The sequence below is a fragment of the Sphaerodactylus townsendi genome, linkage group LG12, assembly GCF_021028975.2.
Source record: "Sphaerodactylus townsendi isolate TG3544 linkage group LG12, MPM_Stown_v2.3, whole genome shotgun sequence".
Lineage (NCBI taxonomy): Eukaryota > Metazoa > Chordata > Lepidosauria > Squamata > Sphaerodactylidae > Sphaerodactylus > Sphaerodactylus townsendi.
The window spans coordinates 19996329-20012154 of NC_059436.1; the positions used below are offsets into that span (position 1 = coordinate 19996329).

The window sequence follows — 15826 nt, forward strand, 5'->3', positions numbered from 1 at the left end:
GTTTGACTGAGAGTACCCAGCTGGCACAAGGTCACCCAGCAAATTTCCATGGCAGAGTGATGATTTGAACCTGGGTCTCTCAGATCATAATGCGACACTCTAACCACTACACACATGCTGGCTCTCTTGGTGGGCTGCTAACAAGAAGAGGATGCTCATTTCCAGCCAGGAAAGTGACCAGAGAGCAGCAGTGACGTAGGAGGTTAAGAGGTCATGTATATTATCTGGAGGAACCGGGTTTGATTCCCAGCTCTGCCGCCTGAGCTGTGGAGGCTGATCTGGGGAATTCAGATTAGCCTGTACACTCCCACACACGCCAGCTGGGTGACCTTGGGCTAGTCACAGCTCTTCGGAGCTCTCTCAGCCCCACCCACCTCGCAGGGTGTTTGTTGTGAGGGGGGAAGGGCAAGGAGATTGTCAGCCCCTTTGAGTCTCCTGCAGGAGAGAAAGGGGGGATATAAATCCAAACTCTTCTTCTTCTTCTTCAATAGAGGAAGAGCCAGGAGACATACAACTCTTCAGGGGCATGAACTTCCCTTAGCAGATAGCTCCAAGAAATACCAGCTGTCCAAGCTTACCTGAAGCTGATGGATCTGACATAATCTCATCAGTTCTGCTAGAAGGAGACATTGCGCAGTTTTACACATTCACAGTATGCAGACTCTCCTGGAGCAAATAACCACGCAGCACTTTACACATTGCATTTGATAAGACTCGCTCAACTCCTTGGTGGAAAATGTACCATGCACGTGGTTATGGTAGAATGTAACTCTCCGTAACGGCGGCGGCTGCGCATTCCTCAGCCTGCCCAAATCATCTGCCATTCTGTCTACTCTAGGGCTGCAGAGCAGACTTTCCCCAGAAAGTGACGGCTGCCCTCGTCTGTGGGTCGCTGCACACAGTTTTTTGGAAGGCAGCAATTTCTGAAGGCACCGCAAAAGGCAGGATTATCCTGATCTTAGCCAGCATGATTACAATAGTTATTAACAGTTGTAAAATTATCCCAAAGCCTTTTAGAAAATCCGGCTTCATCAGCTGAATCAAATGACCTTTCGGGGCAGCAAATCTCGCAGCCTGACAATAGGAAGAGACAGAGTTAGTGTAATGAAAGCCAAATAAAGAGACCAAAAAAAATAAAAATCAAAACGTGGAAGTATGTCTTTGGCTTCTGTTCAGGAGATCAATCGATGCCAGTTGGTCAGTCCAGTGGTTCTGTTCTCCATAGACCACAAGGTTTGGTCCCACAGTGGAATCATAAATGGGGGTTACATTTGCTAAAGAAACCTTGCTCACTTCCTTGGTAGGAACTGGGGGCTCTCCACTCATTATAGATGGAACACTTTCTGGGGTGCTCCTAGACCTCCCCTCGGGTCCCTTCGCAATGGGGGTCTCCACATGTTTCCCTGTGAAACCTGAGAAGGAGCCCAACTGTCTCCTGAACAGCCACCTTCACACTCCTGACTACCTGTCCCTATTAAAAAAGCCAGATGTTACCATTTAAAGGTAATATCAATATCGTCGAGGGCTTTCCCGGCTAGAATCACTGGGGTGTTGTGGGGTTCCTGGGCTGTATGGCCGTGTTCCAGTAGCATTTTCTCCTGACATTTTGCTGGCATCTGTAGCTGGCATCTAAGATGGAACACGGCCATACAGCCCGGAAGCCCCACAACACCCCAATATCAATATCGCTTATATTGATATAATGACATTATTGAGGCTGCTTTTCTTTGTTTTTGCATTTTTTGGGAAAAGCAGGTCGTGGATCCCTGGGGGGAACTGTTCCCCTCCCCCCCTCCTCTCAAGAATCCATGTCCAGCTTTTCTCAAAAAAAATGCAAAAGCAACAAAAAGCAACCTCAACCATATCAATATAAGCAATATCAATATTACTTTTAAAGTGCTTTAAAGAAACAAAACAGGCAGTCCTCATCTCGCCTTTTCACCACAGCGGCCCGGAAGAAGAGAGGCCCTGCAGCGAGAGGGAAATTCTGCAGTTTCCTCGCTCTTGCAAACTGCAGCATGCTCAGGATCTTTGGCAACACAATTCGAATGGCATTAGCACAAGAATCCCTGCCCCGCAGGACCTGTACGCTCTCTGCGGGGCAGAATGCCAGTGCATAATAAGCCTCAGACTGCTGCTTACTGGGATCCGAATCTTCTTTGTAACATCAGGGAAGAAGAAGAAGAAGAAGAAGAAGAAGAAGAAGAAGAAGAAGAAGAAGAAGAAGAAGAAGAAGAAGAAGAAGAAGAAGAAGAAGAAGAAGAAGAAGAAGAAGAAGAAGAAGAAGAGGAGGAGGAGGAGGAGGAGGAGGAGGAGGAGGAGGAGGAGGAGGAAGAGGAAGAGGAAGAGGAAGAGGAAGAGGAAGAAGAAGAGGAGGAGGAGGAGGAGGAAGAAGAGGAGGAGGAGGTGGGAGGAGGAGTTTGGATTTATACACCATCTTTCTGTCCTGTAAGGAGACTCAAGGTGGCTTACAAGCTCCTTTCCCTTCCTCTTCCCACAACAGACACCTTGTGAGGTAGATGGGGCTGAGACAGTTCAAAGAGAACTGTGACTAGCTCAAGGTCACCCAGCAGGAATGTAGGAGTGCGGAAACACATCTGGTTCACCAGATAAGCCTCTGCCACTCAGGTGGAGAAGCGGGGAATCAAACCCGGTTCTCCAGACTAGAATCTACCTGTTCTTAACCTGTACACCACGCTGGCTCTCGAGAGACAAAGGAGCCTTTCTGGATGATGGAAATCTGCACAGGGGCTGACATATTTGTGGGCACTTTTATCAGGTTTATTCATGTGATGCCTGGAACATCAATAAAAGACGGCTCCCCTAGCATTGTCTGGGAACAAAATTAAGAGGAGCAAAGAGCTTACAAATGAATGCAGCATTTGTGTCACGCACCTCTCTTCCGCACTCGGGCAACATAAATAAAAACAATGAATTTATTCCACCATAATGGGCTTGACTTGGGTTTATACAGGAGGAAAATGGAAGCATTTATAATGTCACAAGCAGGCAAATCTACCACAACGCGCATCAGCAAGGATTTTTATTTATGCCCTGGAAATGCTTCCCCTTGGATGCCTCGTCTCATCAATTTGCTCCTTTCGGGATTCAAGCTGACTGCAGTAATAAACGGGAGGCTTTAAAGAGTAACTCGGATGAAGGCCAATGTTCAGACTGAGAGAGTGGGCAAACGTTGGCCTATCCAGTGTACAGAGTTCTCCCGTGCAGCAACTCAAGCCAAAAGGAACCGGCAAATGTGACCAGGCTGTGAAGCCAAGAGATGATTCAGATGCTGGTGGGTGAAGGGAAAGGTTAATGGATAAGACAAGGCATGTTTGATGCAGGAATCGAGACAATAGCTCTCCAATTGGGCTAGTACAAAGGCTGTGGGTAAGGCCACAGAGTGGGTGCAGAATGGGCCTATCCCGAGTCATGGAACAATCCCTGCGCAATCCCACAAGGGTCAGCCCCATCAGGTTTTTAAGGCAAGAGATTAACAGAAGTGGTTTGCCATTGCATGCCTGTTTGTAGGAACCCTGGACTTTCTTGGTGGTCTCCAACATTTCCTGTAAGTCACATGTCTGTGTGGCTACACAGATACCATATTGATGCCACCTAGATCAGGTGGCTCCCAGCAGGGGGAGCTCGACGATCTCTCACAGCTCTGTGAATGAACGAACGAACGAACGAACGAACGAACGAACGAACGAACAAATGAATTTATTATGACCACAAGGCCAGCAAACACAGCTTTGTAAAGCTCAGTGGTAGGGAACTTCTGCACAATTCCCTACCATGTGTAGGGGAATTATTGGTGGTCTCCCATCCAAGTTCTAACCAGGGCAGACCCTGCTTAGTTTCTAAGATCTGGTGAAATTGGGCCAGCCAGGGAATGCATCCTAAAACCTTCCTTTCCACCCAGGCATTTGGCTAGTCTCCTTAGAAACCCCCTCTACATCTGCTGGTCTGGGGGTTGTTGATGCCGGTGGGGGTTGTTTTAGTGCTGTTTTTATTGTTGTTTTAATCATTATATTTTATTTATGATGTTTTAATTTTGTGTGTGTGTGTGTGTGTGTGTGTGTTTAACCTGTAAACCACACAAAGGCACTGATATAAGGTGGGGTATAAATATTTATAAATGAAAAAATAAATATTAAAGTATAGACATGGCTGGGATAATAGGCCCAAGCAGGGATTCTGGGAACTTATGATGACGGACGTATATCTACTACTGAAAGGAACACTTTAAATAAGGGCGATTGGGATCGAACCTTTACCCCCATATACATACACACCCTGGCCATTTTTTAAATATATATATATATATATTATTGGGTTTTTAAAAAAAAAAATATAGCAACACACATTCAATTTGAAAATCCAATATAATATATGAGAAGAATGAAATGGAAATATAGTAAATATAATATATACTGTATATCTGAAATACACAAAACTATAGAAAAAATTATAAACTACAGATTCGAGAATCTATCGGAAACTTACCTTCTAGGCATATGTGACTATAATGATGTAAATCTAAAAACACAAAAAATGACTCTATTACCTGACAATGGCAGTGAGAACTGTCATTGCCAGACACTGGAAAAGCCATGACCTACCAACCATTGAAGAATGGCTACAGAAAATTCAGGATTACAGAACAACAGGTAGACTGATGACCCTCCTCCACAAGAAATGTCTTGACTCCTACTTCAAAGTATGGGACCCAGCGCTGAGACACCTATACAGTAATGATCCTCAAAGCAAAACAATAGTAATAACCATGTAGAATCTATCTAACGGCACACAGATATAAAGTGTTTTTTCCTCTTTGCTTGTCTTTTGTTCATTTAACTTTTTCTTTCTCTGTTGACGTCTATATTGTTGCTCCTATCACATATTGACAGGAACTAATGTTGACTCACATGTAGAACGACATTAATCAACAATGCAAAATCCACACTCTGGTCATTTTATTCGGCAGCAGTGCTGGCTTCTCTCATTTCAGCACACTTTGTCCACAAACTTTTGAATCTCTCTCCAGAGAAACAGGGGCTAGAACAGTGGTGGCGAACTTATGGCACGGGTGCCAGAGGTGGCACTCAGAGTCCTCTCTGTGGGCACGCGCGCACAGAGTTCATCATGTGGGGGGTGAATTGCCCCCCCACACACACATCTAGGTTGGCCTGGGCTGCTGGACTTGATGTGCATGCACTTCAGCGAACAGGGAGGACTCGGCTGACGGGCCTGGTGCCTTTGCTCCAGGTGGCTGCTGCCTGGGGGGGTGGGGGGCAGAGGTGGCAGAGATGCTAGAGAGGCACAGAGTGGCGCATGTGGGACTTGCTGGAGGCTACAGCAGGCTGGCCCCTGCTCGAGGGGGTTATTCAGGTTAAATTGCTGCGTTGGCACATTGCGATAAGTGGGTTTTGGGTTGCAATTTGGGCACTCGGTCTCGAAAAGGTTCGCCATCACTGGGCTAGAAGTTTCCAGCCACCCTGAGAACACCCGCTTCCTTATATGGCGCGGCCCACCCCTCATGTGCTGCTTGCAGAAAGGAGCCGAGATGGGCCTTTGTCACTGCCAGCCTCAGAGTTTTCCAAACTCTCTTTCTCTTCCTCTGTCTTTGCTCCCTTCCATTTATCGCCTGCTTCAAGCTTCTTGGGAAAGGGACTGCCCTTTGCGAAGCATATGTGGGTGAGTTTTCAAAAGCAATTAAGCAATTTATGAACACAAATCCCACAGAGTTTCAAGGAGACTTGTGTTTCATAAGCAGGCGCCTAAAAATAGTTTGTGTGCCAGTGCAATTAAGCTTGTCTCTACAGTTCTAATAGCAAAAACAGCAAAAAGCATTGGGGGGGAGGGGGAGGCACTCAATGGGAGCCATATTTTGCTGCAGCTCTACATGGCACGCTCTTTTACACACTCTGTCTTCACACCCTCGCAGATAGTTATGGGAATGCCGCAAATATATATTAGGAGGGAGGCTTCCCCAAATTGGATCCTTGCAGTTGAAGGTACATGACAAGAGGCATGAAAATGTGGGCACAGGAATTATTTTGGGTTGGGGGAAGAACAGTGGCAGCCAAATGTATACATTGAACACAGAATGCACCAAAAAAAATGAAGACTGCCAGAAAAGATTATGCTTTTGCAATGGGACTAATGCCCAATGAAGCCAAGGGCACATGGGATTTATAGTTGTGATTATCCTGTGTTTGATATGGGGAGGGGATAAATTGGACTTCAGAATGGAAAATGTGCATAATTAAACTATTGCACCTGAGGTCCAAAACTGCAAAAATCATACATTTGCTTCGGGGTGGAGGGGCATCCTGAACATAAAGAGATAATGCTTGGTAAACCGGAGTGTAGAAGAGTACAACAGCACCCGGGGTTCACCCTGGGCACCATGCCACCCCCCGACCCCCCACAGCTATGCAGCATTCCCAAACTCCCCGTGGAGTTCAGAGGTGGGACCAGCACTGCTGTACAGAGCTGAACCCCAAACCTACCCTGCCCTGAACTCCATGGGGAGTTCGAAGTGGGTGCAGTTGGGGCGGTAGCCCTGCAATGTGCTCCCGACACAACTGTAAAAACTGAGCCATCTGGTAATTTGAGCAGTATCTCTTTTTTATTTTGACACACCAAACTCTACGAAGGCCTGCAATTGGGCACAGAGCTTTGAAAGTCTTTGCACGAGCCAAAGGGACCATCTATCCATCTTCTTTAGCTTTCCTAGACAGTTCCGCTTCATGGGCTTCGGTCTGGGAATAGCTAGCCAGCCGATCACACATAAATGTGCCTTATTGACCTAGTTCTCCTCCGGTTCATCTTCTCTTCTCCGTTTCCCCTCAGGACAGGAGTAATTAGCTCTTTCCCTTTGGAACGGGCAGGCCCTGACCGCATCGCATCCAAACTAGGCATGATCACTAGCCAAGAAGAGGGCTAATTATAGCTAGCCAGAGGAGAGGAACACGTTTGTGTGTTCTCTTGGGAGGTTTTATTTTCCTAAATGTCCTTCCTGAAAGGTTTACGGAGGAAAGAGTCTGTGAGATTCAACTCCAGCAACACCTTAGAGACCAGCAGGGTTTCCAGAGTATAAACATTCGAGACTCAAACCTCACTTCATCAGAGAGACAGAGAGAGAGAGTCATATATACCTACCTACATACATACATAGTTCTCTTATACTGACTCTTGGTCTATCAACTTTCACCTCACCTACTGCCAGGCCCTTTTAACTGGAGATGCAGGGAATTGAACCTGGAACTTTCTGCATGCCAAGCAGATACTCTCCCACTGAGCCACAGCTCCTCCCCAGAAGACATGAAGCTACCTTATATATTGAATCAGAGTCTTAGCCCATCAAGGCCAGTGCTGTCTACCCAAACAGGCTGAAGTCTTTCACATCACATCTTACCCAGTCCTTGTAACTGGAGATGTCAGAGATTGAACCTGGGAACTTCTGCATTCAAAGCAGACACTGGAGTGTTGTGAGGCTTCTGGGCTGTATGGCCGTGTTCTAGCAGCATTCTCTCCTGACGTTTCGCCTGCATCTGTGGCTGGCATCTTCAGAGGATCTGAGGAGAGAATGCTGCTGGAACACAGCCATACAGCCCGGAAACCACACAGCACCCTAGTGATTCCAGCCGTGAAAGCCTTCGACAATACATTAAAGCAGACACTCTTCAACTGAGCCACAGACCCTCCACTTTCAGGCTACTTAAAGAAAACTTCCCTTGCACAAGGTGTCCACATCTTACACCATATCTATTTATAACAGGAGCTACTGCTTAAGAAGTGCTCAGTATCCACTCAAATAAAAGGGGGAAGCAGACCACTGACATCATGCAAGGTGCAGTTTTCGAAGACACCTCAGTTCGACCTCTGTGATCTCATTATTCTACTGCTAGGCACATTGGAGTAGGAGTCCCCAACATAAGCACCATGATGCCCACCAACACCATTTCTGGAGTCCACCAAGTGCTTTTGGGTAGTGGGTGGAGCCAGGTGGGGTTTCTGCCCAGCAAGGCTTTGGATTGGCCATTAAAGATCTGATTGACTGCACAGATTTTTGAAAACATTGCTTTGTCAGCAGCTGTCACCACGTTTCAAGAGCATTTTTTGTGTAACTGAAGGTAGAAGAAGGAAAAAGAGGAGTTTGGATTCATATCTCACCTTTCTCTCCTGTAAGGAGTCTCAAAGCAGGTTACAAACTCCTTTCCCTTCCCTACAACAAACACCTTGTGAGGCAGGTGGGGCTGAGAGAGTTCGGAGAGAACTGTGACTGGCCCAAGGTCACCAAGCAGGCTTCATGAGTAGAAACAGGGAAATAAACCCAGTTCACCAGATAAGAGTCCACTGCTTGTGTTGAGGAATGAGGAATCAAACCCAGTTCTCAAGAGTCCACCTTCTCTTAACTACTACACATACCTCCTATGACATCCATTTTATGGCTGTGCCCACCACACCATGTTGGAATTCCAAAGGTGCCTGCAGGTTCAAAAAGGTCAGGCACACCTGCTTTAGAATATGCCCGCACTATTAATTCAAACCTGTCTTGGGGCAAGCAAATAAATCATGCTCACCCCTCCCTGTCGGAATAATACCGGAACAGGGGCACATAGCCAAATATCTTGAATTATTAACTGAACCCCAACAGAGATGGATTATCACAAGGGCCAGATCCAATACCTTCCCATCGGCCATTACAAAGGGTCGTTACTTATTCATCCCTCTCCAGGATCGGGTTTGTCCACACTGTAAAAATCAAGTGGAGACTCTTGCTCACATTATTCTTGGCTGTCAGAGATATATGGGCATTAGGAATTTCTCTCCCAGGCTGGCCCTAGACAAATCTGAAAGTGACTTTGACTGTTCTGTTGCGGAGCTTCTGTTAAACAACACAGATGTCATGCTCTTGGAAAAAGTAGCAAAATTTATTTTACAAGCGACAGAACTTTCTAAGTAATGTATACTGCTATATACAGTCTTCTATACAGAATGTACTCTTGATTTGTATTTCAAAAATGTCTGGCAACGCTCTAGAACCTATTTTTAAATGCCAAATAAAGGTGGTTGTTGTAAATTCAAACCTGTCTGAAAACTGGTTCAACAGTCATGGTGTTTCGCGAAAGAGTGCTCTCCAGCCTTTCACCGGGCTAACATGCTGAAGCTTCTTTGGCTCAGCATCATGACATCTGAATGGTTTCGAAACTGGTTTCAAGCCGCACTACAGAAATAGCCTAGACCACTTCAGTAACCCATTTAATTGATCATGAGTACTGAAACCTGATGAACTTCAGTCACAAAAGCACAGTCTTTTTTTTGTTCCTAAAAGGACCCTGGGTGATTTGCCAGCGTGAAACTCAGGAAAAGGGCACTGAGAAGGACCTGCCCTCGCCAAGAAAAGGCTATGAATTCTCCTTGTCCATATGATACGAGATAACGCAGCTGCCAGAGAAAAGAGTAAAGTATTGCCGCAGCCTCCCGATGCCTTCGCCATCAACAGGGGAAGGAAAGATTAGCTTCTTAGTGGCAAATGGTTAATAAAACCAACTCATAGCTTCCAGTGACAGTCAGCAAGAAAACGGCTTCTTTTCTTAACGGCAAAGCAAGGTGTCAATGCAACGAGACAAGTTCCACAGAGAGAATTTCCACCTGCGTTTTCCTCCTCATCTACCAGAGCAGCAAATAAATGCCAGCAGCTAAGATTGCACAAACCCAAATCCCGTTGTCAATTAAACACCTTTGGTTCATAATAGCTTGATGCTGCCGGGGAATGGAATTAAATGCCTTTTTTTAAAAAAAGCGGAAACAAAAATCTCACTTTGCAACATCACCAGCAGCAGCAAAGAGACGTTTCGAGACAAGATGCTGGGAAAATAATCCACCCGAAAGTTACCCAAACAAATTACGTCTTTCCTTAGCAGCAGCCTCCACAGGGCCCTGGCTGCAAATTTAGATACAAAAGACTCCCATAAGGTGGCATTATCTTGATGAAAACACAGCACTGGCACATTCGGACTCATAATTTATGCTTTGGAAAGGAAGGCACCGCCTGATGCAGGCAATTAAATTGAGCAAAGGAGAACACTGGGGCTTCTGTCATCTCTACAAACATACATTGGTTTGATGTCGGTTTAAATGTCGTGGCTTTGCCCACCAAGACGCCTAGTTGGGGGAAGATACTGAAAGGTCTGGGCAAGGGTCTGGGCACCACAATTCAAGGAGGAGGAGGAGGAGGAGGAGGAGGAGGAGGAGGAGGAGGAGGAGGAGAAGGAGAAGAAGAAGAAGAAGAAGAAGAAGAAGAAGAAGAAGAAGAAGAAGAAGAAGAAGAAGAAGAAGAAGAAGAAGAAGAAGAAGAAGAAGAAGAAGAAGAAGAAGAAGAAGAAGAAGAAGAAGAAGAAGAAGAAGAAGAAGAAGAAGAAGAAGAAGAAGAAGAAGTTTGGATTTATATCCCCCCTTTCTCTCCTTGTAGGAGACTCAAAGGGGCTTACAGTCTCCTTGCCCTTCCCCCCCACAACAAACACCCTGTGAGGTAGGTGGGGCTGAGAGAGCTCCAGGAAGCTGTGACTAGCCCAAGGTCACCCAGCTGGCGTGTGTGGGAGTGCACAGGCTAATCTGAATTCCCCAGAGAAGCCTCCACAGCTCAGGCGGCAGAGCTGGGAATCAAACCCGGTTCCTCCAGATTAGATACACGAGCTCTTAACCTCCTATGCCACTGCTGCTCCAGGATATTGTCGGACTGGAATGGGTCCAGAGGAAGGCAACCAAAACAGTAAAAGGTCTGGATTTCATGCCCTATGAAGTGAGATTTAGGGAGCTGGGGATGTTTAGTCTGGAGAAGAGAAGGTTAAGGGGTGACATGATAGCTATGTTTATATATCTGAAGGGATGTCATGTTCAAGATGAAGCAAGCAATCAGGGGAATTGTATTTACGTGATTGAGATGCATTCCTAACTCAATTGCTACAAGATATATGTAACCAGCCTGCCATATGTTACCACTGCCATTCTGGGGCATTCTTTCCTTGATCTTTACTTTATGGATTCACATACTGAGTAGATAACTAGCCTTTCCCTGACACTTTGGTCTCATGAGAAACAGGATTGTTTCCATTATCCCATGTGTCTGGGATGCCAGGTGGCTCTCCATTTCTATCTCTTGCTGACCTTGGGGCACCTGAGCTCCAAACTAACTCTTTCTTGCATTTCCTGGGAAAATGGGGAGGGGGACTAGCATCGGAATAAAGGGACTAGCAAAGGCCAGGTTCACCAGAAATGGCTTTGCTAAGCTGGGTGCTTCGTTACCTATCAATAAACGCTATTGATCAGCAATACAGAGTTTGTTTATTGCTTCAAGGTTCGAGAGCTAACACAAGCTTGTTTTCTGCTGCTCCAGAGACTAGGACAAGGAGTAATGGATTCAAAGTGCAGGAAAAGAGATTCCATCTTAACATTAGGAAGAATTTCCTATGGTAAGGGCTGTTGGACAGTAGAAAACACTGCCTTGAGGGGTAGTGGAGTCTCCTTCATTGGAGGTTTGTAAACAGAGGCTGGGTGGTCATCTGTCGGGGTGCTTTGATTGGGTGTTTCAGCATGGCAGGAGGTTGGACTGGACGGCCCTTGTGGTCTCTTCCAACTCTATGATTCTAAGGTCCTCCCTTAGCAGAACAATGAGTTCTCTGGGGCTACCACAGAAGAAAGAGTGACCACTGAACTCAGTTAATGCTCTCGAACCCACATGAACACATGAAGCTGCCTCACTCTGCATCAGACCCTTTGTCCATCAAAATCGGGATTGTCTGCTCAGGTTGGCAGTGGCTCTCCAGGGTCTTGTATAAGATGTCTTTCACATCACCTACTACCTGGCCCTCATCACTGGAGACACCAGGGTATGAACAGAGGACCTTCCAGATGCCAAGCAGATGCTTTGCCACTGAGCCACAACCCCTTCATTTGATAGAGATGACATCTCATAAAAAGGGACAACTGTGGGCTCCCAAAACTGGAAACTATCAGCCTGACTATTGGACAGCTGGAAAGCATGTCCGAAGATCCAGGCCAGCAGAAGCTGAGCCCACAAATCAACATCTTTTCCAAAAACATCTTAGCTTCCTTTCCATGTCATCTTCACTTTTGCCACCTTCTATCCCAGCCCTGCCTCTCATAAATAAGCACCAGCTTTCCCCCCTGTATTCCTGCCATGACTACTATTTGTAGACTGTAACAACAGGGAGGTCTGGCTCTTGGATTCTTGGAAGAAAGAACTCTCTTACTTATTTGTATTAAAGGATTGATGCCCTGCCTCTCCTTGTGGTTCAAGCCAGCTTTCAATTAAAAACAGTTCCAATTAAAACCAGAGTGAAATAGCAAACCCAAATATCTTGTCTGGATTGGCATCCACAGAACAGAAATCCACTCTGCGGAACAATCCAAACACTCTTTGTGGCTAGAGGCTCTATATTTATGTGTTTGTTTATTGCATTTATATCCTGCCACATCTCCAAGACTCACGGCGGCTTAAAATAAAACATATATAATAAATACAATAAATACGATAAATATAAAAAACATTCAAAAATCATAAATCCGAGTTTTAAAAACAAATACAAACAGATGGCAAAAAAGTCCAACATGGGAGCAAAAAAGAAGCAGGTGCATACGTCGACCAGAGGTAATTTAAGAACAAAGGCCTTACGCAGCCTGGGACCCTCGTATCTTTGAGACCGCATCACCCCATCGTGCTCCTTACGCGGCCTCTCCGTTCGGCGGAGGCCAATCTGTTGGTGGTCCCTGGCCCCTCAATGATGCGGCTGGCCTCCACGTGGGCCAGGGCCTTTACGGCCCTGGCCCCGGCCTGGTGGAACACTCTCCCTCCAACTGTCTCACCAGGCCCTCTTGGCGGGACCTTTGTGAGTTCCGCAGAGGTTTGCCTGTAAAGACCTGGAGTTGTTCCGCCGGGCCTCTTGGAGGGACCTTTCAGTCGCTGATGGTGTCCTCTGTTCCAACAAATGGGACTCGCCGTCCCTCCCTCCTAGGGAAGGTTTTTAAAAGTGGGGTTGCTGGACGCCTCTTGTTATTATCGCTGCCTTAAATTGTTTTAACTAGTGTTTTAATTGTGTTTTATGTTGTACACCACCCAGAGCCCCTCGGGGATTGGGCGGTATAAAAATCCAAATAATAAATAAATAAATAAATAAACAAAGGGGATGTCTGGCTGACTCAACAGAGAAGGTTGAATATCCCCCCCCCTTTCCAGGAGTCTTTTGTGACAAATCCCCCCCCCAAAAAAAAATGTATGCGTAAATGACATAACTGGGCACATCAGTGCCACACTAATTGCATCTGAATTGCACAAACACATCTCAAAACACATAAAGGCACCCAAATCATCAGTATTAGCAACCAGAATTGGCAGACCAAAGCTGTTTGCAGCAGTGATGCACAGATACAGAAGAAATGGGCCCCTTTCTCCACTCAGCACTGAGATGTCAAAACAGACCTGGTATAACCTAAGCCCACCAGATGCTCCTGGGCTAAAAGTGCCACAGGATAGCAGTCATTTGGGCGAACATCTTTATTTTTGTTTTATAGATTTCATACCCTGCTCTCCCCATGCTCAGGGCAGCTTACTTGCCTAATTCTAAAACACGAACCATAAGACAGTTTCCAGTGTAACATATAAATACTTAAAACATTAAAAGCATTCACAGATAGCAGCTAATTAAATATCAGAGCACTCTCAGGCAGTCTATATTATAATTATTAACCCCATCTTATTATATAATCCTCCCTATCAGGGTGGGGAAGGAGGGGGGAATCAAAAACTCAGGGGAGGCAGCAAGCTGCAATGGACCCACGGCAGGCTGAACATTTGAGTCTTACAGACTCTGCGGAAAGATCCCACGGGGTCGTAACATCAGCTGGTAAAGAGTTCCACCAGGCAAAAGCCAGAGCAGAGAGAGCCCTGGCTCAGGTTGAAGCTGCCCCATAGCGAATCAGTCCATTGGTCCATGAAGGTCAGGGCTGTCTGCTCAGAGTGGCAGCGGATCACCAAGATCTTGGGCCAGGGCCCTTCACAACATTTCCTGCCAGATCCTTTCAACCAGAGATTGCGGGCATTGAACCTGGGACTTTCTGAATGCAAAACAGAGGCCGTGTCGCACAACCACAGCCCTTCCCAATGTGGGCTCAACATGGACCAGGCAGCAACAACAAAGAGCAAAGGTGTTGGCGACCTGGCGGGTCTGCTAATTCAGCTTGGTCCTAGCCTCTGGGGACCATCCTCGAAAGTTAAGAAGTCAAGTCTCCCTCTACATCCAGCCCTGAAGTTCAGCCTGCGATCCCTTAGCTGTCAGGACCTTACAATTCAATCAATCAATCAATCAATCAATCAATCAATCAATCAATCAATCAATCAATCAATCAATCAATCAATCAATCAGACCTTTTTTAGGCATCAATAATACAAGCTAGACAACAAACCAAAACATTTGAACCCCATTAGTTCATTGATACATTAGTTAAAAATTCAGCTACCAGCTCTATTATCTCCGCTGACTGACTGTCCAAAAGAATGTGTACCCAAGTTATTGTTGGGCAATCCCTTACATGGGAGGGTAACATATTGGAGAAATCAGGTCTATAATAAGCACACTTAGGACAAATGTATAAAATATGTTCTACAGTTTCAGTAGCATTTAAACAATAAGAACACATCCGTTCTTAAGTGGGTATCGATTAAAAAATGCCCATTAAGGAAAGCAGAGGAAAAGGAATTAAACCTTGCCCTCGTGAAGGTCCATCTTTGTTTTGGATTTATCGGTACTTTCAAATAGCAAGCCATCTGGGCTCGCTCTAAACTAATGCCATGATAAAGAGAGGTACATGAAGAGCCTGTTTTACAGCCCAAAGATTGGTATTTGTGGTCAATGAGATGGCTTTTTCCTTACAATTCTATGGTATATAAGCCCAGGAGTAGCTGGAACACAAGTGAAAGGCACAGCGAGAAATGTGACTTTACAGTGCATAATCTTTAAAACTGGCAAAGGAAGAAGAGGAGGAGGAGGAAGAGGAGGATGAGTTTGAATGTATACTCCACCTTTCTCTCCTGTAAGGAGACACAAGGCGGCTTACAAACTCCTTTCCCTTCCTTTTCCCACAACAGACACCTTGTAAGATAGGGGCTCAGAGAGTTCTGAGAGAACGGTGACTGGCCAAAGGTCACTCAGCAAGCTTCATGTGTAGGAGTGGAACATAAGAACATAAGAACAAGCCAGCTGGATCAGACCAGAGTCCATCTAGTCCAGCTCTCTGCTACTCACAGTGGCCCACCAGGTGCCTTTGGGAGCTCACATGCAGGATGTGAAAGCAATGGCCTTCTCACCTGGTCTGTTAAGGCATTTGCAATCTCAGATCAAAGAGGATCAAGATTGGTAGCCATAAATCAACTTCTCCTCCATAAATCTGTCCAAGCCCCTTTTAAAGCTATCCAGGTTAGTGGCCAGCACCACCTCCTGTGGCAGCATATTCCAAACACCAATCACACATTGCGTGAAGAAGTGTTTCCTTTTATTAGTCCTAATTCTTCCCCCCAGCATTTCCAATGAATGCCCCCTGGTTCTAGTATTGTGAGAAAGAGAGAAAAATTTCTCTCTGTCAACATTTTCTACCCCATGCATAATTTTATAGACTTCAATCATATCCCCCCTCAGACGTCTCCTCTCCAAACTAAAGAGTCCCAAATGCTGCAGCCTCTGCTCATAAGGAAGGTGCTCCAGTCCAGGGGCTGATGGGATTTGTAGTCCATGAACATCTG

At 45.8% G+C, this 15826-nt stretch overlaps 1 protein-coding gene across 2 annotated transcripts in view; it reads right to left on the reverse strand.

The window, feature by feature from the left end:
- GRIK4 (glutamate ionotropic receptor kainate type subunit 4) overlaps positions 1-15826 on the reverse strand; it is a 449540-nt gene that overhangs the window by 275919 nt on the left and 157795 nt on the right. The window lies entirely within an intron of this gene.